The 24,831-nt window shown below is 44.4% G+C and overlaps 1 long non-coding RNA gene across 1 annotated transcript in view; it reads right to left on the reverse strand.

Moving 5' to 3' along the window:
• Nucleotides 1-1,455: 1,455 nt before the first annotated feature.
• LOC100609376 (uncharacterized) overlaps nucleotides 1,456-24,831 on the reverse strand; it is a 90,184-nt gene continuing 66,808 nt past the window's right edge. Inside the window, exons 4-6 of the long non-coding RNA XR_681832.4 lie at nucleotides 19,091-19,319; nucleotides 4,359-4,682; nucleotides 1,456-3,663 (exon numbers count right to left, since the gene is read on the reverse strand). This is a non-coding gene — a long non-coding RNA (uncharacterized LOC100609376). The remainder of the gene's footprint in view (nucleotides 3,664-4,358; nucleotides 4,683-19,090; nucleotides 19,320-24,831) is intronic.

Genomic DNA, 24,831 nt, shown 5'->3' on the forward strand with positions numbered 1-24,831 from the left:
ACAATTGCCACCTGCGGTCCCCAGGGGCCCCATCTCTCAGTTTTATCACTGCATGATTTCTATGGGCAGTTTCACTTCCTCCTGTGCTCAGCAAAATGCTGACTGTGAGCTGTGTGATAATAAAACTCTCCTTCTCAAACCTGAAGTTTGCATTTTCTCTCTGAGGAAAAGTATTCTGAATATTGGATAATGGGAGGAGGGTTTTAAATCTCTTTTTGCAAAAAGAGAATTTTCCTTCCTTCCTAACAAAAGTTGGCTTAAAGTCCAAAATTATAAAGGCTTCTTGTTGACATGATCTGTCCCTGCTTCACCCCTTCCCCAACCTCAGACTCTCTAAGGCACCCCTCAGTCTTTCTGGCCCACCTACCACAGCCTTGCTGCATTCTCTTAGATTTGCACATTTACATATTCTGCCCTTTCTACCTGGAACTCACTCTCCCTTTTCACCTGGTTAATTCCGACTCATCCTTGAGATCTCAACTCTATTGTCACTCCCCTAGGGAAGCTCTGCCTGACCCCCCTAATCATCTCATCATCACACCCAGTCTGAAATTGGTTGGTGTGGTTATTGTACAAATTCCTTTCTTACTTATTAGTATGTGAGTCCAGAGGCCATGTCTGGTTTTGCCCATTATTGTATCCCCTGCATCAGATAGCAGAGAGCACCTGGTGGGCTTTAATAGAAATTTGACTGAATCCATTCTGTTCCTTAGTAATCATATGGTTCATCTTTAAGCTCTTTAACTAGTCTCATATAAAACAATTTTGGGCTGGGTACAGTGGCTCATGCCTGTAATCCCAGCACTTTGGGAGGCCGAGGCAGAAAGATCACTTGAAACCAGAAGTTTAAGACCAGCATGGGCAGCATAGCAAGATCCTATTTCTACACACACACACACACATACACAATGTTAATTAGCTGAGCATCATAGCATGTGCCTGCACTCCTAGCTCTTTGGGAAGCTGAGGTGGGAGGATTGTCCAGGAGTTCAAGGCTGCAGTGATCTATGATCACGCCATTCACTGCACTCCACACTAAGCAACAGAGTGAGACCCTATCAAAAAAAAAAAAAAAAAAACTGTCCTTGTTTTATAATTTCCTATTCTTGTTTCATGCACATAATGCCCTCTTTTATCTATTTAAAGATATTAAATATAATTGCCTTTCTTTTAAAGGCCTGTGCTGATGGCTCTATTATCTATGTTTCCTTGATTATAAGAACTTGTCTTGTTTATTTCATTTTAATGGGTTTCCTCAGATGTTTGGCAATTTTTCATTGAGTGTTCATGTTCTCTGGCGGAAGATTTTCACATGTGGCCTGAGAGGCAGCTTTCCACTGTAGTCTCAGGACAGAGTCACTGTTTACTCACTTCACGCTTAAAATTTTGTAACATTTTTTTCTGACACGCTTTACTTCAATTTGTCTTGACAAAAACTCTAGATGGTAGACAGAGCATGTAATATCATTATCTTTATTTTACAACTAAATAAAATTCTGAGAAATTGTGTCTTCCCCAAAATGATGCAGTTGATATAATATCAGAGCCAAACTCAGACTCAACCATCTGATTGCCTATCCCAGCATCATCACACCACACCACAGCTGCCCCTCACGTGGGTCTGCTCAGAGGTCAGCATTATAGTCAGCGTTTCCAGTTCCAAGTGACAAAAACCCAGCCCACGCTGTTCACTTGTGTTTAGGAACTTGTTTGTTTTGTTTATTTCATTTTGATGGCTTTCCTCAGATGTTTGGTGATTTTTCATTGAGTGTTCATCTAACAGAAGCAAGCAAGCAAGAAAGGTAAAAAACTTAAGGACGGTAGAACTAGGCCTTGACAATGGCTGGACCCAGTGACCTTCAGGCTCTCAGGATTCTCCTTCTCCATCTCCTGACTCTGCTTCTCTGTGTGCTGGCTCCCTTCTCTCCTTCCGCAGGATGTATTCTTTACATGGTGGAGGACAAGCCTTCCAGGATCCCTGGATCCACATCCCAACAGCTCTGCCTACCCACCACCTTCATCCTGTTCCCCAGAAGAAAAGAGAGAATTTTTCTCTCCTACCTTCAGTTTCTAAAATCCTCAAGAAGGACTCAGGTTGGGCCAGCTTACCTGCCTGACCCTCCCCGCTGGACCAGCCACTACAGTCATGGAGATAATCATCATTGGCCTGATCTAGGTTATGGGATCCCCTCTGGGGCTGGAGAGCAGGGCCTAAATGTCAGCCCACCAACAAAATTACAAATAACTTCTCAAAAGGAGAGTACTACTGTTCTACCCTTATTACAGGAAGCCATCTAGTACGGCTTGTGGTGAATGGCTGCCCTGTAAGGTATGCACACACAAGAACATTGGTTAGCAAAAGATATGGAGACATAGTTGTATGTTATGAACACTGGCCATGCTTCAACCTAATGTGGTGAACAGCATCTGGACTTAGGAGTCAGATAGATTCCAGGTTCAAATCCCGGAGCTGTTGTTTAAGAGCTGTGTGACCTTAGACAATATACTTAACAAGAATACTAGAATATTTGTTATTCCCTTGGGCAATATATTTAAGTTGGCAGATAATAAGCACTCAGTGGTTGCAACTATATCTCTCTAACAGCTGTACTAAGTGTGTTTCCTTCTCAACTGTCCAGAAAGCAGGGATTCTCAGCCAGGATTTTGTAGAAGCTCCAGGAAAATCTTCACTTACTTCAAAATTTGTCACAAGCATCTCAAAATAATTTTTAATAAAAATCAGTTTTGTTCCTTTCACTTAGAAAGTAATTCTATTCATGAAGTTCTTTAGGAAAAGGAAGGCATGACACCAAATAAACAGAATTAAGCAACCAAAAAGGGATTTTATGGGCTGAACTGGATTGCCCCAAAATTTATATGTTGAAGCCCTAATCCACAGTACCTCAGGATGTGACTGTATTTGGAGTTAGGGCCTTACAATATGTAATTAAGTTTAAATGAGGTCGTATGGGTACACTTCAATCCAATAGAACTAGTGTCATTATAAGATAAGGAAGAGTCCCCAGGGGCACACATGCAGAGGGACAGTCACGTGAAGAGACAGCAAGAGGACGCCCATTTGAAAACCAAGGAGAGAGGCTTCAGAGGAAGCCCAACTCTGTCGTCACCTTGATCTTGGACTTCCAGGCTCCAGAATTACAGGAAAATGAATTTCTGTTGTTTAAGCCAACCAATGTGTGGTATTTTGTTATGATAGCCCAAGCTGACTAACTCATGGGTATCATAACTCTACAAAAAAAAAATGTAGGAGTCACTACCTTTGCTCAAGAAGGCCATCTCTATGCAAACTCTGTCACCTTGAAGCCAGATTCTGCCCTTCGCTACCCACCAAACCCATTTTGAATTCTTCAGTTGCAGAAAAAATTACAATAGCAGGCTACCTAAGCTACATGTGGCTTCCTCCATCCACAGCCAGGTGGCTTCAGAACAGCTCCTTTTCAACTCTTCTTGTCCTCGCCTTGTCTTTTCAACACCCATAGAGGTCTTTCCCTACAATGTCATGGCCAAGGAATTGCCCTTCAGGTACCAGGCCCAAGTCTCTTTACCAAGCTCTAGCAAGCTGCTGCTGTGCCATCAAGAGCCCCGGTGTCTTGAGAAATATAACTCAGGGTTGCCGCTCTTCCGTTTGCTCATTCAATTCTCCTAGAGGTGAGTAATTTGAAAACAATGCAATTACTTGGTGTTTCTGTGTGTGTTTTACATCCATTCAACTTGAGTGACGTGAACTGAATTGGCAGCTTCTGCCGGGTACATAGAGATGAGTGGTGCACCCTCTCACCGTGCACCCCAGCCCTTGGGCGGGGGCAAAGCAGATTTGCTCCCCTGTCACATCCTACTTTCATTAGGATGGAACTCTGAAGTGTGAGCTTCTGTTTACAAATCTGTAAAATGGGGATAATAGTATTTCTTTTAGGCCGGGTGCAGTAGCGCATACCTTTAATCCCAATACTTTGGAAGTCCAAGGCAGGAGGATCACTTGAGCCCGGGAGTTCAAGACCAGCCTGGGCAACATAGCGAGACCCATCTTTACAAATAAATAAATGAATAAATAATATTTATTTTATACAATTGTTATGAGGACTAAATAAATATGTGAGAGACCTAGCAAACCTAATGTTTAATACAAACCAATTCACTTCCCATCGGTTTCTTCATCTGACAAAAAAAAAAAGAAGAAAACAAAAAGAAAAAGAATAAACCCCCCACCATTGCAAAACGATCCAATGACGTCATATGTGGGAGATATGTATATGCATAATATCATCTGCATGGAAAGTCTAACGGTGATCACTTTTATTTATGTAATCAATAGACAGCACTTACCACATAGCACTTACCATGTGCCAAACGCTGTTCAAAGCACTTTATAAACATGAATTAATTTAATTCCCACAACAACCTTGAGGTGGCTCCTAATCTTAGACCGTTTTTACAGATGAGGAATCCTGCATGGAGAAGTCAAGTGATTTTCCCAAGGTCACATGGCTAGTAAAAGGCAGAGCCAGGATCCAAGCGCAGTCCCAGAAAGTTTCCACGTGCAGACATGTGACTGCCTAACCCCATTGTCTAAGTCCCGCTGGGAGGTCTGGAGGTGAAGGCTGCTTCTTTGAGGAGGGTCTTCTGCTTCCTCTCCTGGTCTTCTCCAGGCACTGCTGAGGAATCTGTAAGGAGAAACTGTGACCCTGTCAGTGTCCTCAGCTGGGCTGCCATGAAACCACAGCAAGATGGGCTACTAGGGCCGCAGCAGGGGAGAATAGGAGAGGGAAAAGTTGGGTGTGCCACCTGCCAACCCTGCCATCAGTCAGAGACCCTTTCCCTCTTCCCTTCTCAGCCCAAGCTCAGCTTTCAGGCACCCACTGGGGCCTCTCAGCCCCGAACCACAACTAAACAGCACCACATTTGTCACAGGCAGGGAGATCATTGCTTCTTGTTGTTGCTCAAGACTGTTTTCCCCAGGCCTTTGTTCTACCAGTCAGCATGCAAGAAAGAAGGGCAGAGTGGGAATAGCTGCTGTTATTCCACGTACTACTTCCCTCCCTCTGTGCAAAGGTGTGAGCACCCATATGCACAGAGGGCTTCACATCTGCAAGAAGAGAAACGAACACAAGAGGAGCACCAGGGCAGCACAACTGAAAGGGTGCTGGAGTTGGAGTCCGATTTCTTTTACTGGTTTGTTTATTCATTCACTCTGCAAAGATCTACTGAGTCTACGTAGTGCCAGGCCCTCCTCTCAACCTTACAAGTGTGGCAGTCAACAAGATACAGCCCTTGCCTTCCTAGAGTTTATCATTCTTAAACAAATAAGGGAATCTCAGAGAGCAATGAGCACTACAGAGAAAATAAAGCAGGCCAGGTGTGAGTGGTGTCTCATGCCTGTAATCCCAGCTACTTAGGAGGCTGAGGCAGGAGGATCAATTGAACCCAGGAGTTCAAGGCCAGCCTAAGCAATACAGCAAGACCTCATCTCTAAAAGTAAAGTCTGTGTGTGTGTGTGTGTGTGCGTGTGTGTGTTTGTTTTGTTTTTTGTTATTTTTTTTTTAAAGGAAAGAAAAGAAAGCAGAGCATTGGCTAGGTGCGGTAGCTCATGCCTGTAATCCCAGCTCTTTGGGAGGCTGAGGCTGGTGGATCACTTGAGGTCAGGAGTTCAAAAGCCAGCCTGGCCAACATGGCAAAACCCTGTCTTTACTAAAATTACAAAAATAATTAGCCCGGCATGGTGATGGGTGCCTGTAATCCCAGCTACCCGGAAAGCTGAGACAGGAGAACTGTTTGAACCCGGGAGGCAGAGGTTGCAGGGAGCCAAGATCATGCCACTGTACTCCAGCCTGGGCAACAGAGCAAGACTCCTACAAAAAAAAAAAAAAAAAAAAAAAAAAAAACAGAAAGCAGAGCATTGAGACAGAGAGTGACTGAGGAGTTGCCAGGTGCAGCCACCTGAAGACCTAGAAAGAAGAGTGTGTCAGGCAGAGGTAACTCCAAGTGCAAAGACCCTGGGCTGGAAGCGCTAAGTATGTTCGAGAGATACTGTGGTTAGTGTAATTGTAGTTTAATAAACAACGGGGAAAGTCCTAGGAGATGAGGTCAAATGTCCATCTATAGAAGGCATCGAAGGCCTTTTGGTCAATAGATGTTTGCCAGTTGGTAAATTATTTACATTGAAAAATAATAGAAAACTGTTGTCCCCAGTCCTGGAGCCAGTGTGGTGGAGTGGGAAGAATTCCACACTGGGAGTCAGGAGGCTTCTAGTTAGTTATCTGGTCAGATCAATTAACATCATGAGCCTTCATCTTCTCATCAGAAAGTGGAAAAAGGACCCTGCTTTAGAGGTGTTGGTGAGAATCAACTGCAGCAGTGGCCAGGCGCAGTGGCTCATGCCTGTAATCCTACCACTTTGGGAGGCCAAAGCGGGTGGATTACCTGAGGTCAGGAATTCAAGACCAGCCTGGCCAACATGGTGAAACCCTATCTCTACTAAAAATGCAAAAATTAGTTGGGCATGGTGGTGCAAGCCTGTAATTCCAGCTACTCAGGAGGCTGAGGCAGGAGAATCACTAGAACCTGGGAGGTGGAGGTTGCAGTGAGCTGAGATCCAACACTGCACTCCAGCCTGGGTGACAGAGTGAGACTCCATCTCAAAAAAAGAAAAAGAAAAAAATGCAGCAGTGTACACAAACAGTGGCAGCATATTATTTGGCACATGAGGTGGTCAAAAACTGAGGGGTGTTGGTATTTCTAGCCTGAGCATTATGGGACCTTGGGCAAGTTTCTTAAGAAAAAAAGGACCGATATCATCTATTGAGTAGCTACAAGGGGCAGGCCCCTGCACTGGGCAGTGTTCATGGGTTACACCTCCTTCCCGATTTATGCTGTGAGGGGGCAGGGCCCGGTGATACCCAAGATTCCATAAGCTTAGACATTTTCCATGCGACCACCAATCCAGGAGAGACAAAGGATGTCATTCCAAGGAGAACCAGGACAAGAGCAGTGCCAGGCAAGGCCTGAGGAACAGGGATCTGCAAGAGTTTCCAGAAGTCCACAGGGCCTCCATGCTGGTTAATATGAGGTGCTGGCTTGACTGGATTGAGGGATGCCTAGATGGCCGGTGAGGCATCGTTTCCAGGCACCTCTGTGAGGGTGTTTGGGAGGAGATTGGTGGGCGAGTCAGTGGACTGAGAGACAAAGACCTGCCCTCAGTGTGGGGGGCAGCATCCCATAGGCTGTGGGTCCCAGCTGGTAGATCGCAGGTGAAAGAGAGGGGATACTCAGCTCCCTCTTGCTTCCTCTCTGTGTCTCAGAGCAGGATGTCTTTTTCTCCTCCTGCCTTTGGACATCACACTCCAGGTTCTCAAGGGGATTCAGTGCATCCTGAGCTTAGGACAAGAAAAGACCTTCACCTTCCCCTCCTAGCAAAATGTTTTCTTGTTTGTGAAAAAAATGTTACAAACTCAGCCCAAGTCATTAGCCTTCATTCTGTCTTTGTCTTTCCCGCTGAAGACAATGCTCCTGCCCCTGCTGGAAGTCCTGAAACTTTCTCACCAGAAGAAATCATTCCCTTCTTTCTTCCCCGCCTCTTTCCTTCTTCTTTCCCTCCCTCCCTCTCTCTCTTTCTTTCTTCCTCCCAGGCTCCCTCCGTGTCCTCCCCCCGCCGGAACTCTCCTTGGCTTCATCTCTACAGGAAACCTGGAGACCACGGCAGGGAAATTCTTCCAGCGGCTCTGCTCTCCTCAAACCTGGGGAGACTGATTTTCCTCCTCACCCCTCGAGGGCTTCTCTCCTGCTCTGGCACTTCCCCAGCCTTCACAAAAGAGGCTGCGGGTGAGGGTTTTTCCATTTAATTTCATTTTTCATCATTTTTACCCTTTTTGGATGGTTCACATTTGAGGGTCTCGGTGGATTAACTGGCCAATCAGATTTCATTATGAGCCCAAGTAGTTCTTATCATTAAACCTGTAATTTATTTCTTCTGTGTTTCATAAAATGTGAAATATTACCATTCTCCAGGAGCTTGAAGAGTGCAGAGATGCTCCATTAAGTTCAACACTGCTCCTCCATAAAAGGCTGTAATTATATGCGGATTTTTTTTTAACAGCTAAGTTTCTACTTGCAGATGCTAACAAAAGAAATAAGCTTTTAATCCAAACATAATTAATATGAATTACCTCCCTGGTACACCCTGGCTTTGCACCATTAAACTTAATTTTTGTTTTGCATGATAATTGTGTTATCATTACCGTTTATAGGAGAACTCAGGGACCCTCACTTTGTTTTCAGTCAAGACCAATGGGACTGGAATGACTTCCCTCCCCTCTGCCAGCCAGACGCCTGTCCACCAGCCTTCCTGAGCCGTCCCTCCCAGCCCCTGTGGCCTAGGGAGGCTGGGGTCACGGGCTGCATTGCCAGCCAGAGACCTTACTCCAATGAAAAAAGGAAACAGATTCCTACTTACACATTGGAGGATTTGCCACCCTAGAGACAGGCTCAGCCAGAGCTGCTGCTTAATCATCAGCATCAGCATCATCATCATCATCATCATCATCATTATTATCATAATTGCTATTATTGTTCCTAACAGTAATGAGTACTACACAATTTCTCTGCAGCATGCTCCAGCTACCCTGCTAGTGGTTATTTCTCACAACTATCTGGGGATCCTGGACTCTGGATTAGTTAAGCAAAGCCCCAGAAAATCTTAGATTGAGCTCCAAACCCTGGGTCTTATTAAGGATTCTGTTCAGGACTCTGTTCAAGACCAGTTGATTCTCTCTCACCTCTGTGTGCCTCAGTCTACCTCTTTGCCTCCCACTCCATGAAAAACATTTATGGTTTTTGAATCTGAGAAGGAAACTGAAAATGATACTCTTTCTTTAATCAAAGAGTTATTAAATACCTATGGACTAGACAGTAGGTAGATAGATGGATAAATAGATAGATAATAGATATAGATAGATAGGTGATAGATAGACGATAGACAGACAGATGATAGATTAAAGATTGATAGATAGCTATAGATAGATAGACATCCCATGACCCCTGTCATCTAGGAATTTACAATCTAGTCGAAGGAGGAATATAGACACTCAAATGTTTAAGAAAAAGAGGAATTAAATGACAACACAAAACAATACCAATAATGACAAATGGAGTGCCTGAGAGTGTGAGCACTCATGGAAGAGGAGATTGCAAAAGTGCTCAGGGAAGACTTGGAATAGGAGCAAGAGCTTGGGCTGGACTCTGTGCACGGGGAGAATTTATGGAGGTGACTCCGTGGAGCAGAAGCTGCGGGGAGGGTGAGCACAGGCCTGGAAGAGAGAACACTCTGGGCACAGCCTTGAGGGAACCAACCCGGCTACAGCAAGATCTCCCCGCAGAGGCACAGGAGATGGGCTGGAAAGGTAACCTGGAGTCAGAACATGAAGAGCGCTGAGTGCCAGACCAGGTCATGGAGAGACATGGAATAATCTCAAATGACAGGGAGGCCTTCGTGGAAGTGGTGTCATCCACTGGTCAGCCTGGGGCACGTGGCAGGTGGGTTAGACAAGGAAGAGGCCTAGGCTAGGAAGGCAGGAAACCATGGCAACCGTGGGCAGCAATGAGGGCTCAACTTGTGTGGGAGAAGAGGACTAAAAAAAAGAAATAGCTAAAAGAGAGTCCATGGTACTTACCAAGGGAAAGGAAAGAGAGAACAGAGGATGGAATGCCTGGTAACTCACATTATTTAACAGAAATGATCACTCTAGGTGCTCTGTGGTACAGAGCACTCAAAACATAACACTAGGTGCCTAACACAAAGTTAGCACTCATGACTACTGGCTCCTGCTACCTGTTAGTATTAGTATTAGTATTAATGATAATTAGTATTAATTTGTATTATAATAATTCAAATGCTATACTATTTCGTCCTCCCAGTGTCTCTGCACAATTGTCCAGGATACTGTCTTACATACATTATATAGTTGGGTAAAGGAAATTCACTAAGAAATTAAGGAATTATCAAAATGTGATTTATTTTTCAGTGGCCAAGCGACAACCATGGGTCTTCAGATTCTTTCCTCAACAATGTCACTTAAAAAATTAGATGATAATAATAAGCAGTGCCCAGCCCAGGCCCCCACATCAGTCACAAAGCCAAGAGAGTTCTCCTACATGGGAATTACATCACTCAAGGGCCCTTTGTTCACAACCCTCTCTCCCTCCTCTAGGGGGTGAAAGGAGGAATTAAAATATTTATCATTTTTCAAGCACGCTGGACCCTGAGGAGCTGAAGGCTACTGTTGAAGATCCTTTACCATGATATTGGCCCCATTTTTCCGGTCAATCTAGCCTCCAGCAGCTTGAATAGTGTATTGCTTGAAGAGAGGTTTTGCTGTAGCAAAGACTCTTCTATGAAATCCAGTCTCACCAATGACCCAGAAACTGTAAATAGGGAATAAATTTTAATTAGAAGATCAACTCGGCAAACTGGGCTCTTGGTCCAAAATAGACCAAATGAAATTTAGTGATACAATCAGTATAAAGTTTTAACCCATGAGGAAGGGAGATATGATACCATTAAGTAAATGGATAAGAATAAAAAAGTAGAAAAGCATGAAAGAATAAAATCTAACAGGAAGAGACCCACAAAGGCAGAGTGAATCACAAGGTAAACATGAAGGAGCAGGAAGAGCCAAATGCTTTGCAGTGTGGTGGGACTGTGCCTGCTATGTGTTGTGTCTTTTGAAAACAGTCAGCATGAGGGTAGAATGAGAAACTATGGGCAGGCAACACAACAGAGACCCAGCAAGGAACCATCCCATGAGATTCGAGAGTTGGCCCCAACTCGGCACTGCACCCTCTGTGGAGCCAAACAGCTAACTTGGAAATGTGAATGGAGAAGTGATACAAAGAGTTGGAGAGGAGGGCCTATGAAACAACTGCAGGGCCCAGAATTATTTAGTCCAGAGTGGGAAAGTCTAGGAGACAGGCTGAATTGATTTAACTGTAGGCTTCAAGCCAATGGTAGGCTGTCTTGACCCCCAAGAATGGTGCCAACTGGTCCTCTCCAAGTCACTTGAGGATAAAAGAGCAAGGAATGGACATGCCAACCCCAGATTTATCTCTTTGTAATCCTTGGCTTTAAAACCTATGATGGTGGATGATGGGAGATTGCTTGGTGGGTACAATGTGCGTTGCTCCAGTGATGGAGGCACTGAAGGCCCTGACTTTACCACAATGCAACATACGTGTTATGGTTTGGATGTGTGTCCCCTCCAAATCTCATGTTGAAATGTGACCTCCAATGTTGCATTGAAGAAGAGTGGGCTTAGCAGGAGGTGGGCCTAGTGGGAGGTGTTTGGTTCTCGGGGGCAGATTCCCCATGAATGGCTTGGTGTCCTCCCCATGGTAATGAGTGGTAATGGATGATTGATGAGTTCACAGGGGTGCTGGTTGTTTAAGAGAGGCTGGGACCTCCCTCCCCTCTCTCTTGCTCCCTGACTCACCATGTGACACGTCCACTCCCCCTTCACCTTCTGCCTTGAGTAAAAGCATCCTGAGGCTTCCCTGGAAGTCAAGCAGATGCTGGTGCCCTGCTTCCTGTACAGCCTGCAGAACTGTGAGCCAAATAAACCTCTTTTCTGTGTAAATTACCCAGCCTCAGGTATTTCTTTATAGCAGCACAAGAACAGACTAACACAATATCAGTGTAGCAAAGTTGCAGTTGTACCCAATAAAGATATACTAATTTTAAAAAAGAAAAAACAAAATAAAATAAAACCTATGAAGAGCAGCTTCTTTGCTCCTGTTTCCTTAGCCTTCCTGCCTCTGTCTCTCACACCCAGGAGTAGCCCATTTCTAGATGGTAATTTGGCTAGCCACATTCTTCCGACACCTGATATCCAAAACATCCCAGAGTACAGAGGATGGAAGTGACCTTGAGTGGCCCTTTAGCTCATCCTCTGCCTCTGGGTACCTCAAGTGTATAAGCAGGTTTCTAAACTTACTTGATATTACCAGGTAGGCATCACAGCCCATCTAAAGTATAATCTGGTCCAAAAACATCATTGTGAAAGACACCCTACAATGGCCTCTTATAACAACCTCTTAAAGAAAAATTTAAAACTAAAAGGTGTATAAAGAAACATTTAAAAAAAAGAAAAAAGAAGATGTTCTGGAAGAAATATACAGAATTTCTCACCAGAGTCCACAGAAACAGCTAGAGAAGCAAGGCTACCTCTTGGGCCCTTGGAGGCCAGAAGTGGGACTCATACCCCATCCTCCTCTAGTCTGCACCCTCTTTACCTTCTTGCCTACTAGAAGATATGGCCAGAGGACATGAGGGGCCTGTGTGGTTCCAGCTTACCAACCCCAGAGGAAAGGGTTCTGTCACTCTCACAGGCAAGAATGGTTTGGGATCTAGGTTAAATCAGCAGCTGTGAAATCCTGCCTGCTGATGTGGTGGAATCACTGGCTCCCTAAGTAGGAGGCAGCACTGGGTACTCATCAGAATCTGGTCTCTAGAGATGGAGGACTTGGAACTGAGCATGTCACCTAACCTCTCTGTGGCTAAGTTTACTCATCTGTAAAATGACAGTGATCATACTACCTACCTACCTCATGCAGTTGCTGAGAGGATTAAATAAGTTAATGTGTATAAAGTGATCTGAATAGTGCCTGGCACACCTTTAACTATTAGCTGTTTACTAGTTCTTAAAAGACTCTTTCTTTTTGGTTGTCATGGAGTAGGCTGTTCCCAAGTCCAAATTCACACTCTGAAATTGTCATCACGGTAGAATAAATACTATTATTTATTACATAGTATTAACAGGCCATCAGATTCTTATCAAATATCCTACTGGGTTATATGGATATTTTATCCATTAGGCAGAAAGCGCAAATTCTGAAACTTATACGTTATAAACTGCATAAAAATACAAACTTATTTAGACCAAGACCTTTATAAAATTATTTAATAAAATAATCTATGCATAACAAATAGTTTCTGGCAGATGCATGAAAAAAGAAAGATTTATTAAATAATCTTTTTACGTCATTGCTACCCATGGTCTCTACTTGAATTTTGTTATATTTTTCTTCCAGCTATTTCTCTATATTCTAGTGGAATTTTAACCTAATTATAACCATTCTATGTGTCATCATTTCCCAAAACTTTCTCCCGCAGAACACCAGTGTTCAAGGATGGTAATAGATGTTGGTTGGATAAAGGACTCCAGAGTGAAACAAGTTCAAGAAGCAATAGGTTAAGCCACAACACTTCTCAGAACCTTCAGTGCTGATGAGCATCATGAAGTCTTGAGAGGGGCGTGTGATACCAAGTATTTCCAAATATATTTGACATGGGAATAGTGTTCCAAAAAACATGCTTGGAAAAATGCTACTCTACAATTTTGTATTCTTCTTATCACAAACATTTCTATATTTTTTCATAAACTTCCTTCACTTCTATATTAGTCCATTCTCAAGCTGCTAATAAAGACATATTCAAGACTGGGTACTTTATAAAGGAAAGAGGTTTAATTGACTCACAATTCAGTATGGCTGGGGAGGCTTCAGGAAACTTACAATCATGGTGGAAGGGGAGGCAAACACATCCTTCTTCATATGGAGGCAAGAAGGAGAAGTGCTGAGCAAAGAGGGAAAAGCCCCTTATAAAATCATTAGACCTTGTGAGAACTCACTCAGTATCTGGAGAACAGCAGCATGGGGGTAACCACTTGTATGATTTAATTACCTCCCACCGAGTCCCTCCCACGACAAGTGGGGATTATGGGAACTACAATCCAAGATGAGATTTGGGTGGGGACACAGCCAAACTGCATCAACATCCTTTTAAATCACTGCATAATAATCTACTAAGAAGATATGCCATTAGTTATTTAACCATTCTGCTATACTTAGACATTTCAATTAATTTCAACTTTTGGCTAATATAAATAAAACTGCAGCTAACATCTTTTGGCATTGTAGGTTTAAAAAAAATAGACACGTGTTTAGGTTTGATTTCTTAAGACAGACTCCCAGAAGGAGAATTACTGGGTCAAAGGGTACAAATGTTTTAAGTTCATGGAACATAATTCCAATTTGTTTTTCAGCAGGTCCATATCCATTTTCACTACCCGGCAGCATGTGACAGAGCCCACATGACACACCTAGAGCAAGGCAAGTGGCCAGAAGGCTAAGAGTGGGGCCCCTGATGGCTACTTTCAGCAGCCTGTGCAGCTGTCAGAGCAAGTGCCAACCCTCTCCTCTCTTTCACCTGTGTCTCTCTCCCTCGGTTCTTAAAACACAGACTCATCAGGAGCTCCAGTTTGTGAAATTTCTGAGCTAATCCCACAGAGTAAAGCACACACCAGTGTCCCTTGTCACTAAATCTACAGGCCACAAAAAGAGGTCCTGCTCCCAGTGGAGCACTGGTAAATGTTTAACACCCAGCAACTCAAGGGGAAAAACACCCTGATTTGTAGCATTTGCCACTTCCTGTGGTGTAAATACTCTCATCACAGCTGGTTTCTAGCTAACAACTTAACAGCATAATGTCACAGAACTTGGAACTGGACAGACATGTGCATAACAGGCTCTTGTAAGCTAGTGGGGCCAGCCTCAGACATCACTGCCTGTTTGTCTCCGGACCATTGAATTTTTCTCTCTTCTCCTCCATACTTGACTCCCCCCACCCCCCATATGGATTCTCCTCCGCATCTGACCACATGCAAGATCCAGAATAGCAGAGGCCTGCTCTGGGTGCTCCCATATCCCTGAACCACAATACTGTCACACTCATACGACACTTTTGCTTCAGCTCGATTCACTAGAGAGGTCAGTGGGATTGAAATGCCAAGTACCCTCGCCCACAGACAACTTAACCCCGTGGCATCAACTCAGGCTGCCCTGCTGTGCAGCTGTTCCCCCTCCTCCAGCCTCTCTGTTCTCACTACAGAGTCTTAGACTGTCTTTCTTCACACCCCTGCTCGCTGGCTTCTCACCTTCCACTCCACTTTGAGATTTACCAAGCTCCTGATCTTTCCTTTGCCTCCAGTTTCCCAGCCAGCATTCACCCCATGGATCTGACGACAAATTCCATTTTCACATGAGTGAACAAAATCGGGTGAGATTTTAAAATTACTCTTTTTCTCTCTGGCTATTCCAGAAACTCCCTTTGCCAACCCCCTGAAACCCCATGAACACGTATTCACCCACGGAGGATTGAACAGACCCTCCACTCTGTGAGTGAGTGGACTCTGGTACCCTGTCAGCCCCCAACCCCAATACCAGATACTATTCACTGCATCCTCCACTGAGTATGGTCAGAGATTCTTCACTTCCAGACTTGAGTCTATCAGATGCCCAAACTGAACTCTTGGTTGGAACATCTTGCTGTGTGTTCCATCCATCTGACTCGATCACCCATGCCACCTATTCCAAAATCACAGCTGGGAATCACTCTGGCCCCTTGGGAAATCCCAGCTGTCACCCAAGCCATGTCCTGTGGGACAGGTGGAACCTGCCATTCCTAGTGTCAGGAATCTCCATGAGAAAGCACCCTCCGCACTGCATACACACAATGTTGTCCTGAGTGCAGCTTATCTGTCCCTACTGCTTCCTTTCCCTCTCACAGTCAGTAGGGACAGCCTTATTGTTCTCTTGTGTCAGTCTCAGCTGGGAAGAGGAAGCTGGGATTGCAGAAGAGGGCAGAAGCGAAAAATGCAACAGGAAAAGGAAAAGGAGAAAATGCTATGGCCAAATGGAAAGGAACCATCGAAGGTACTGGGATGATGGAATGTGCTATGGTCTCCAACATTCCATTGGGAGTTGCGGACCCTAAAGAACATAAATGATGTCTTTTACCTAAAAACAGAGAAATCAACAGATCACTTTTAAGATCCCTACCAGGATCTTAAGATTCCATTCCAGCTAAGAGTGTTGTTGCCCCATCCAAACACATGTATGAAATAGTTAACAGCAGTATTCTCGAGTTAAATCAGGGAGGATGCCTCACAGTGTTACAGGGAAGCATATGGATCCCCATATTTTTTACCCAAGGCATTCTATTCTAAGCTTGGGCTCAATCTGGAAGTTACTCTTCCCCCAAAATGAGTCTAGCTCAAACACCTTCACCCTATCAGAGTGTAGGGCACTGTGGTGAATATGGGGCAGCTGTCAGGGAGTAGGCATCAAGAAACAGAAAGCCAGGATCATTCAAATCCAAATCCCTGGAAAGTAAAGCTGGCAGTCGGGATTTGACTGATCAGATTAGAGGAAGCCCTTTCCTACGTATCCCAGGTAAAGATTCTTTACTTCAAGAAACCTAGAGGATTTACTTAAACACAGATAACTTTCTGTGGTTAGTAAGGAGGACCTTGATGCAAGGAACGCCATATCCCAACCAGAACCACTGGAGGAACAAATACATCTTGTTCATCCTGTGCACAAAGCACAGGAGAAAAAAACAGCCTAATGTGGAAGAAGAAAAATACAGAGTAAATCATAATAAAAACGACCCCCTCCTCCTCCTCCTCACCCCAGCCACACATGGTTTGGTTAATTCCTTAATGAGGATGGAGTGTAATTAATATCGGAACTCCACAGTATAATTACTGCATGTAATTATGCTTGAGTTAACTGTAGAGCAAATCATATATAGTTTGCATTCTGTAAGTTTTCAGTTCATCTTTTTGGGGGGAAGCTGGGGGGGATTTTATAATATTCTTCAATAAAGAACACCTCTAGGAATAGATATATCAGATGAATCCCTTTGGACATTTCATTCTAGACTGAGATGCCCAGAATTGCCTAATCTAGCAGCTGCACAACCTACAGAATTCTGCCTTTAAAGGCTTATTCCTGCCTGGTAGACCAGCCCAGGGAATGAGCAGCTCACAGGGACACATAAGCGACGACAGGCTAATCGGAACCTGCCTCAGAATTAAGGTCCCCTCATGGTGGCCCGGCTGCTGAGTTCTTGTGTGGCCTCTGCAGGCTGTGTCTGTGTATCCCTGGCCCTTCACCTCAAAACAGTGCATGTCCTCAACCTGGGTGTTTCTCTGTTGTCCCAGGCTCTCCACCCGTCCCCAAGGACCTGAACGCTCTTTCTACTCCCTTCGTGGTTCTCAGAGTATAATCTATTACATTCAATAGAGGAAGGAATACAGCCCTCCAACTGCTCTAAAATGCAAACCACATGTGGTTAATGAAACTAGGCCTCCGTATGATGCACTTTTCGTTTTGTGCAAGCGAGTGAGAGAGACAGAGAGACGAAGAGACCTGGATGGTGGTCTATAGAAGAATCCTAGAGAATTTGGGATGGAGAGAGTTAGCCAAATTGCAGGAGATATTTTCCCCGGCTCCCACTTTCTTCCCACTAACCACCCCCGCCACGCAGGTGCTTCTTATGTGGGCCCTTTCCACAGTCTTGGAATATCTGCTCACTCCACCAGGTGCTGCTCTCACTCCCAGCACCACCCACCTCTCACCCCCACATTCCATTCCCTGGAGTGGCTGCAAGAATCTTTTCCAGGAGCATAAGCCTTTATCTCAGGTGAGAAGACTGCTTGAAAGCTAAACTAATTAATTAATGTTGAAGAAACCTCTAATTCTCCCTTATCAACTCAACTCAATGTCTGAGGGCCCTTCCTTTCTTTGCCCTCGGAAGTGCCTCTCCCCTGTCCATCATTGGACCCTTCATCCATGAGCTTTCTTGCCCCAAATCCCTCCCTCCACTCCTGGGCTTCCTACAGCACTGGGTCTGAGTGGCTGAGCCTTTAAGCTCAGATGTCCAGGCCTGCGTCTTCTGCTGCTGATCAGGAACCCAAGCAGTGAACTCCTGACACCTTCCCTCTAGCCTCCTCACCTCTAGAACAGGGTCTAAAGATTTGACCTCCTTCAAGAATCTCTCAGGCAAGCAGTGCCCCCTCCCACACCTCAAACTCTGCAGGGAGTCAAGATGGCTTAGAGGGCAGCCAGGTGCACTGCTCACCTATGCAGCCACCACTCCCTCCCCTCTAGCAACCCCTAGCACCTCCACGAGGACTTACCAGATCCAGAGAAAGGGACAGAACCATCCCCATATGCCCCGCAGTCCCCCCGCCTCCTGTCCCCGCAGTCAGCCTTCAAAGGCCACCCTTAGCCAGAGTAAGTGACACTAAAAACAATGATCCCCCAGCTTCCACACGCCCCCCTCCCCCGCCTGCCCACTGATAATAATGGGCCAAGACACTTTTATTATCATTATTAATTAGCACTTTCAAGCAATGGAATTAAATCAATATGGTGGACTGAAACTAATTTTAACAAGCCATTGAGATCAATCATTGGGACTTTTATCTACATAAATGCCACTAAACTCAGCTCGTTAGTGTAACATTAGCTGGGAAGAAAAAGAAGGGAGACTGGCGGGGTTTTAATTAGGAAGACATAAACGGAGCCACAATTTTTCTTCTTTGATTTGCTTTTAATCTCGTCTGCAAAGCTCTTCTGGTGCTGCCCAGGCTGATTCTCAGTCCCAGGCCACTTGGGCAGAAAGAGGAGGGGATGAAGTGATGAGAGTTGAGGGGTGAGTGGCTGGGAACACTGAAGATGCCCCATTCCCCAGGGGCACCCCAACATGAGTGGGGCTATCACCCTGCTGACCCTGAGCCCTGGATCCTCACAGTCAGCGCTGACCACTGCTTCCTTTATATTCACCTTTGTTTAGCATTTATTCATTTATGCATTACATGAAATTTATTTATGTTTATTGATTCATTCAATGAACAACAGACAAGCACTTAATATGTGCCAGCCACCCGCTCACTGTTCTCAGAGAATTAAAGTTAAAATGAGCAAGACGTGGTTCTACTCCCACAAAAAACCTGCAGTCTAGTCTTATTTGCTCCTAGATTGACAGGCTGGAGAGCAAGGACAATGACTCATCTGTCTGTGTGCCCCTCCCCATCTGGCTCTGCAGAAGCCCAGAAATGCTTGGGGTGTGTGGTTAAGAAACCTCCTTCCCTCCCCACCCTTCATTTCTCTCTGTGCCCAGCACCCTGCTCCCTGCTGCCACACCTTCCCTGTTTTGTGGGTACCCAAGCCTACCTACCTCTGGTCTTACTCAGTCTCATAACATTTTTCCAGCCTGATTCCCTGACAAGCTGTGGCTTCTTATTCTTCAAGACTCCATTCTAGGGCCACGATGTGGAGGGAGCTGGGTGGCTGGCTGCATGGGCTTCCTCCCGGCTGCTCATTTCTGCCTGTGGGACAGCCATCCCCATGTGTCGCTGTGGTCTTCTGTCTGGTCCCGCTGGCCTCCTGGACCAAGCTGCAAGCACCTGGAAGGCAGGGACTGAACGTGAGCCACATTTCTGTCCTCAACATCTCCTAGGATGCCTGGTGCAGAGCTGGTACTCAATTCAGACCTGTAGACAAGCATGACACCATCTATGTTTACCAAAGACTGGGATAAAACCCCAACTCAGCATCTGAGGTCCACCCTGAGCACTGGAGGTTCTCCAAGTACTTCCTCCCTCTGCCTCTCAGTACAGATCACGTCTTCTAGGTGTGCTATGCACATTTCATCACCCACCTTCTGGCTCATCGCACTTGCTCTGCTTCCAGTGAGTCTCACCTTCCGAAATCCTACTCATGCATCCAGGCCTATCTCAAGCCTTCCTCATCCACTAATGCAGACTTCTCTGATTCCGTGAGCCTTTCCTGCCCTCTTCTTGCTTGGCCACCCATAGGGGCCTTATCACAAACTACTTTCTGCCGCTAGCTATATGCTGCACCCTGACTTTTCCCTCTGAATTTGGAATCGAAATCTTCCCATGTTGTGCTGCCTACGGGAAGCAAATCAACCCTCAGTGGAGCAGAGTGCCTGGGGTCAAATTCCAGCTCTACTGCTTATTACATTCACCGCCTTGGGTAAGTTGCTTAACCTTGCTATATCTCCGTTTCCTCACCCGTAACATGGGAACAAAACAGTACCTGCTAGGATTACTGTAGAAATTAGATGCAATAGTTCACATAAATCATTATGCCTGGCACTTAGTAGTTGGTCAGTGTGTTGGTCATTACTACTATCAGGGCTGTAATTGTTACTACTATTACCAATTCGTGTGCTCTGATTTCATCTCCATCAAGCAAGCTATTGATTATAATTTGGCTTCCCTACAAGAAAAGACCCTGCTGATCTGTTAAAAGGAGGTTCAATCTACTTATTAGATGTTTCTCATTATAAATTCATAAATTGACATCCTAGATTGCATCTATCAGTCTCTTATAAGTTAGATTTAGATTAAATTAACTCATAAGTCCAGTTCACACTTGTGTATACTAGCAATCAAATTTCTGAGGCTGAGGTCCTAGATCTTGGCAACCAAACCAAGGTACCGCCAACTTGGGGCTTTGTCTGTGCAGCCAGTGTGGCTTCAGGGGCCATATGTCCTTTAGTCTCATTGTTTCACCTCTGTAAGCAAGTTACTGAAAACCTCCAAGCTTCAGTTTCCTCATCTGTAAAACATAGAAAATAGAAAAACATCTGCATCCAATGGGTGCAGGTAACGGTTAGACGAACCAATGAATGGAAAGCACTTGACCATTGCCTTCACAGCTAGGTGCTCAATAAGCATGAACTCTAGGCGCACTTAATTATCCTACTGCCTCACCATACATTTTTTATGCTTACAGTTTAAACAGTACTTTCTATTTACAAAGCCCTTTCACAGGTGTTATCCTACTTCTCACGACAACCACTCCCACCTAATAATAGAGAAGGAACTAGGAACAAACTAAGTCACTTTCCTGAATGGTGGCTGCCAGGGACTGGGGGCAGGGGAAGGGGAGATGTTGGTCAAAAGGTACAGAATTTCAGTTAGATAGGGTAAGTTCTGGAGATCTATTGTACAGCATTGTGACTATAGTTAATAATAATATAGTGTATACTTGAAAATCCCTAAGAGAGTAGATCTTAAATATTCACACCAAAAAACAAAAATAACTATATGAGGTGTTAGGTATGTAAATTAGCTTGATTGCAGTAATCATTTTACTATGTACACATACATTAAAGCAACATGTTATACATTATAAATACATAAAATTTTTATTTGTCAATTATACCACAATAAAGCCAGAAAAAATTGAATAAAGTCACTTTGTTAAGATCACAGTTTGTAAGTTATGAGACCAGGACTCACACCCAGCTCTTCCAGGTCTTCTTCCCCTGTCTAGTGTCCTCTCTTTATAAAATATCTGCCTATTCAATAAATGAACAACAACAAAACCCCTCTGTTTTGTTTAATTACACTTTAAAACTAGTTTGAAATTTTGGCATTACTCTAAAGTCCCTTCCGTGTCCTGGCATCTGTGGCCTTATTAGTCATACTAACAAGCTACCCTAGTTCTAGAGGCCCTGGACAAAAAAAAAAAAAAAAAACTAACTGATTCACTTGCGCTGTGATGACTGTGAAATGTGGGCCATGAATCTGAGAACAGACCAGATTTTCTACATCCTTTGGGCATTTTGCTGGGTGCCTCGCCTTGGGGTCATCCATCACTACAGCATCTCCTGACGAACAGCGAGACAGGTTGTGGGAGAACAGAGGAGCCCCAGGCCCCAAAGGGAGCATCTGGGATGCCTCCCTTTGTCTTTGCGGCTGCTTGTCTGTCTCGTGTAGTTAAGTTCTCCAGCCACAGAAGCTTGGGGGAAAGCAAGTTTACTTCATATTTCATAGTCACAGATCTGGTAGCCTATGTACTGTGAAGTAGCTTAAACTAGAGAATTTCCTTTCTGGAGAGTCCCTACATCTGGCAGCCCCCGAAAACACATGGTGGAAGGTGCAGGCCTTGATGGTAGAATCCTTGAGACAGGTGGGACTGCAGCCCCCCAGTGCTCCAGCAAGCTGTCCAGGCACACAGATCCATGGGAAGTCCCATCACTGCCTTGCAGTTCCAACTTTCATCCCAGCACTGTATTTTTACTTAGAAACTAGACGTTTCAATTGCCCTCAAGACTCAAGACTTCTTCTTGAACCAAATTTCTCACCATCCCAATCCCTCATCATCTCCCGGCCCCAAACAAAAATGTCCTGACTTCTTAGTGTCTAACAATGAAACCACCATTCTCAGGGTCTCTCAGACTCAAGACCCTGCCATTGTTTTTTTAAATTCCTTCACCATAATTCTCTAAACTCAAAAAAATAGCTGTAGATGTAGACTAGGTACTAGGTATAGACCTCAGTCACAGCTCTTCTCATCTCAGATTTGGAAATCTACAGCAGTTCCCAAATTTGTCTCCTCAATAATAGGGTCCTCCCTGATCAGTTCTACTAAATCAGGGGATGGCAAACTTCTGGAAAGGGAAAGATAGTAAATATTTTAGGCTTTGTGTCTGTACTACAAATATTACAGGCTCTGTTGCAACTACTCGGTCAGGTGTTGCAGTATAATAGCAGCCAGAGACATAAATGAATGTGTGTGGCTGTAGTATAATAAAGCTTTATTTACAAAAACAGGTGGCAGGCTGGATTTAGCCCAGGGGTTATTATATGCCAACTTCTGTTCTATATTATTCTCATATTAATCTTAAACACCATAGTCACTATCATTTTGTAGTGTTTGCATAAGTGTAATTAGGTCAAGAAATAAGACACAAACTCCAGTCTATAGCAGACATTGTTGACACCTTGCCTCATAGTCCTTAGTCCACTGCTGAGTTTACCTGTAGCCTCGGGGTGCAGCTCCCAGGAGTACTGAGAGCTTCTGAGCTATACCCACACTCTCTGTTTCACTGCCTGAGGGCTTTCTCTAATACCTTGGAAACTGCTCAGCTCCTGTGCAAGGCAGGCCAGAAATAACCAGGAATTCAACACCATCAAGAACACCCCTCACCAATAGGAAATGTGAACTGGTGTATACATATTACACTTCCCCATCCCTTAGGAAGACAATTCTACTTTTTAAATTTTTTTAGTTTATTTATTTATTTATATATATATATTTATTTATTTATTTATTTTTGAGATGGAGTCTCGCTCTGTCACCCAGGCTGGAGTCAGTGGCGCGATCTCAGCTCACTGCAACCTCTGCCTCCCGGGTTCAAGCAATTCTCCTGCCTCAGCCTCCTGAGTAGCTGGGACTACAAGCATGTGCCACCATGCCCGGCTAATTTTTTTGTATTTTTAGTAGAGACAGTGTTTCATCATATTGGCCAGGCTGGTCTCAAGCTCCTGACCTCGTGATCCACCCGCCTTGGCCTCCCAAAGTGCTGGGATTACAGGTATGAGCCACCGTGCCCGGCCCAAGGAAGACAATTCTGAGGCACATTCTAGATGGATCCACAGAGAGTCCCAGCAGGGTTGAGAATCAATCCCAAAGCAGAAACCTGTTGGTTCAGGTATCCTCCTCAGCTTCTCTTCCACAGCTGTCACATTTTCTCACCCCCTCACATGCTTCCTAACAACGAAACCATCATTCTCAGGGTCTCTAGGAGATTTGTCTCTGGGTCTGAATTCAGGGTAACTAAACTAAGACCTCTTCTGACTGTTAATCCAGGACTCCTTTTTTCCCTGTTAACTTCCTTCAAAGAGTCTACAATGGCACTTTTACTTCTGATAATATAGCAGGCTGAGCATTCTGAAAATATCTTCTGATCCTAACATTTAGGTACTAGATAAATCATGCAAACACTTTTAAATACATTTCTGTGTTTTCAAGGAAGTAAGGAAAGTCAACAAGGGCCACATACTTACATACACAAGCAAAGAGTGAGTGGAAACAGGAGTGGTAAGTGATACCCTGGAAGCAAATGTCAAAAACCCAGAGTTTTGGAGATTAATGTGTGTGATGGTTAGTGCCGAGTGTCAACTTGATTGGATTGAAGGCTGCAAAGTATTGTTCCTGGGTAGGTCTGTGAGGATGTTGCCAAAGGAGATTAACATTTGAGTCAGTAGACTGGGAAAGGCAGACCCACCCTCAATCTGGGTGGGCACAATCTACTCAGCTGCCACCATGGCCAGAATAAAAGCAGGCAAAAGAACGTGGAAAGACTAGACTGGCTAAGTCTTCTGGCCTCTGTCTTTCTTTTGTGCTGGATGCCTCCTGACCTCAAACATCAGCCTTCAAGCTCTTCAGCTTTTGGACTCTTGGACCTACACCAGTGGTTTGCCAGGGGCTTTCAGGCCTTTGGCCACAGACTGAAGGCTGCACTGTCAGCTTCCCTACTTCCGAGGTTTTGGGACTTGGACTGACTTCCTTGCTCCTCAGCCTGCAGACGACCTGTTGTGGGACTTCACCTTGTGATCGTGTGAGTCAATACTCCTTAATAAACTCCCTTTCATATACACATCTATCCTATTCGTCCTGTCCCTCTAGAGAACCCTAATACAATGTGGCTTTGATGTGAATGGGAAATGGGAGGCCAGGCTTTGGCCTCATGCAAGGTCAAGGAACTAAACTTACTAAGTCCTCCGCATAAATATATATCCTCATTGAAAGGGTTAACTGAAAAAAAGCAGCCTTCTAACAAAGGAAAACTGTCTCTGTGGTAGCTCTAGATAGAAATATATATAAATAGTCTTCCCTTATAATGTGTAACCTAGATCTGTTCTCACTGGGACATCAGAAGTTTGAATTTGTACTGCTCATAAGGAAAAAAATGCCAATCTGAGAAATTGAAGTCTACCTGGTTTAATAGTGCTCCAAATTTCAAACAGAAGCAGATTTTTTGAGGGGAAAAATAAAAACCACAAAGTCCTCAAATCAGATCCCACAAATTACATTCAATCAAACAAGAGCCCAAGTAAAAACTTAAGAAATGAAAAAAGTAAAAAGCTAACAGAAGCC

The sequence above is a fragment of the Pan troglodytes genome, chromosome 7, assembly GCF_028858775.2.
Source record: "Pan troglodytes isolate AG18354 chromosome 7, NHGRI_mPanTro3-v2.0_pri, whole genome shotgun sequence".
NCBI classification, from domain to species: domain Eukaryota; kingdom Metazoa; phylum Chordata; class Mammalia; order Primates; family Hominidae; genus Pan; species Pan troglodytes.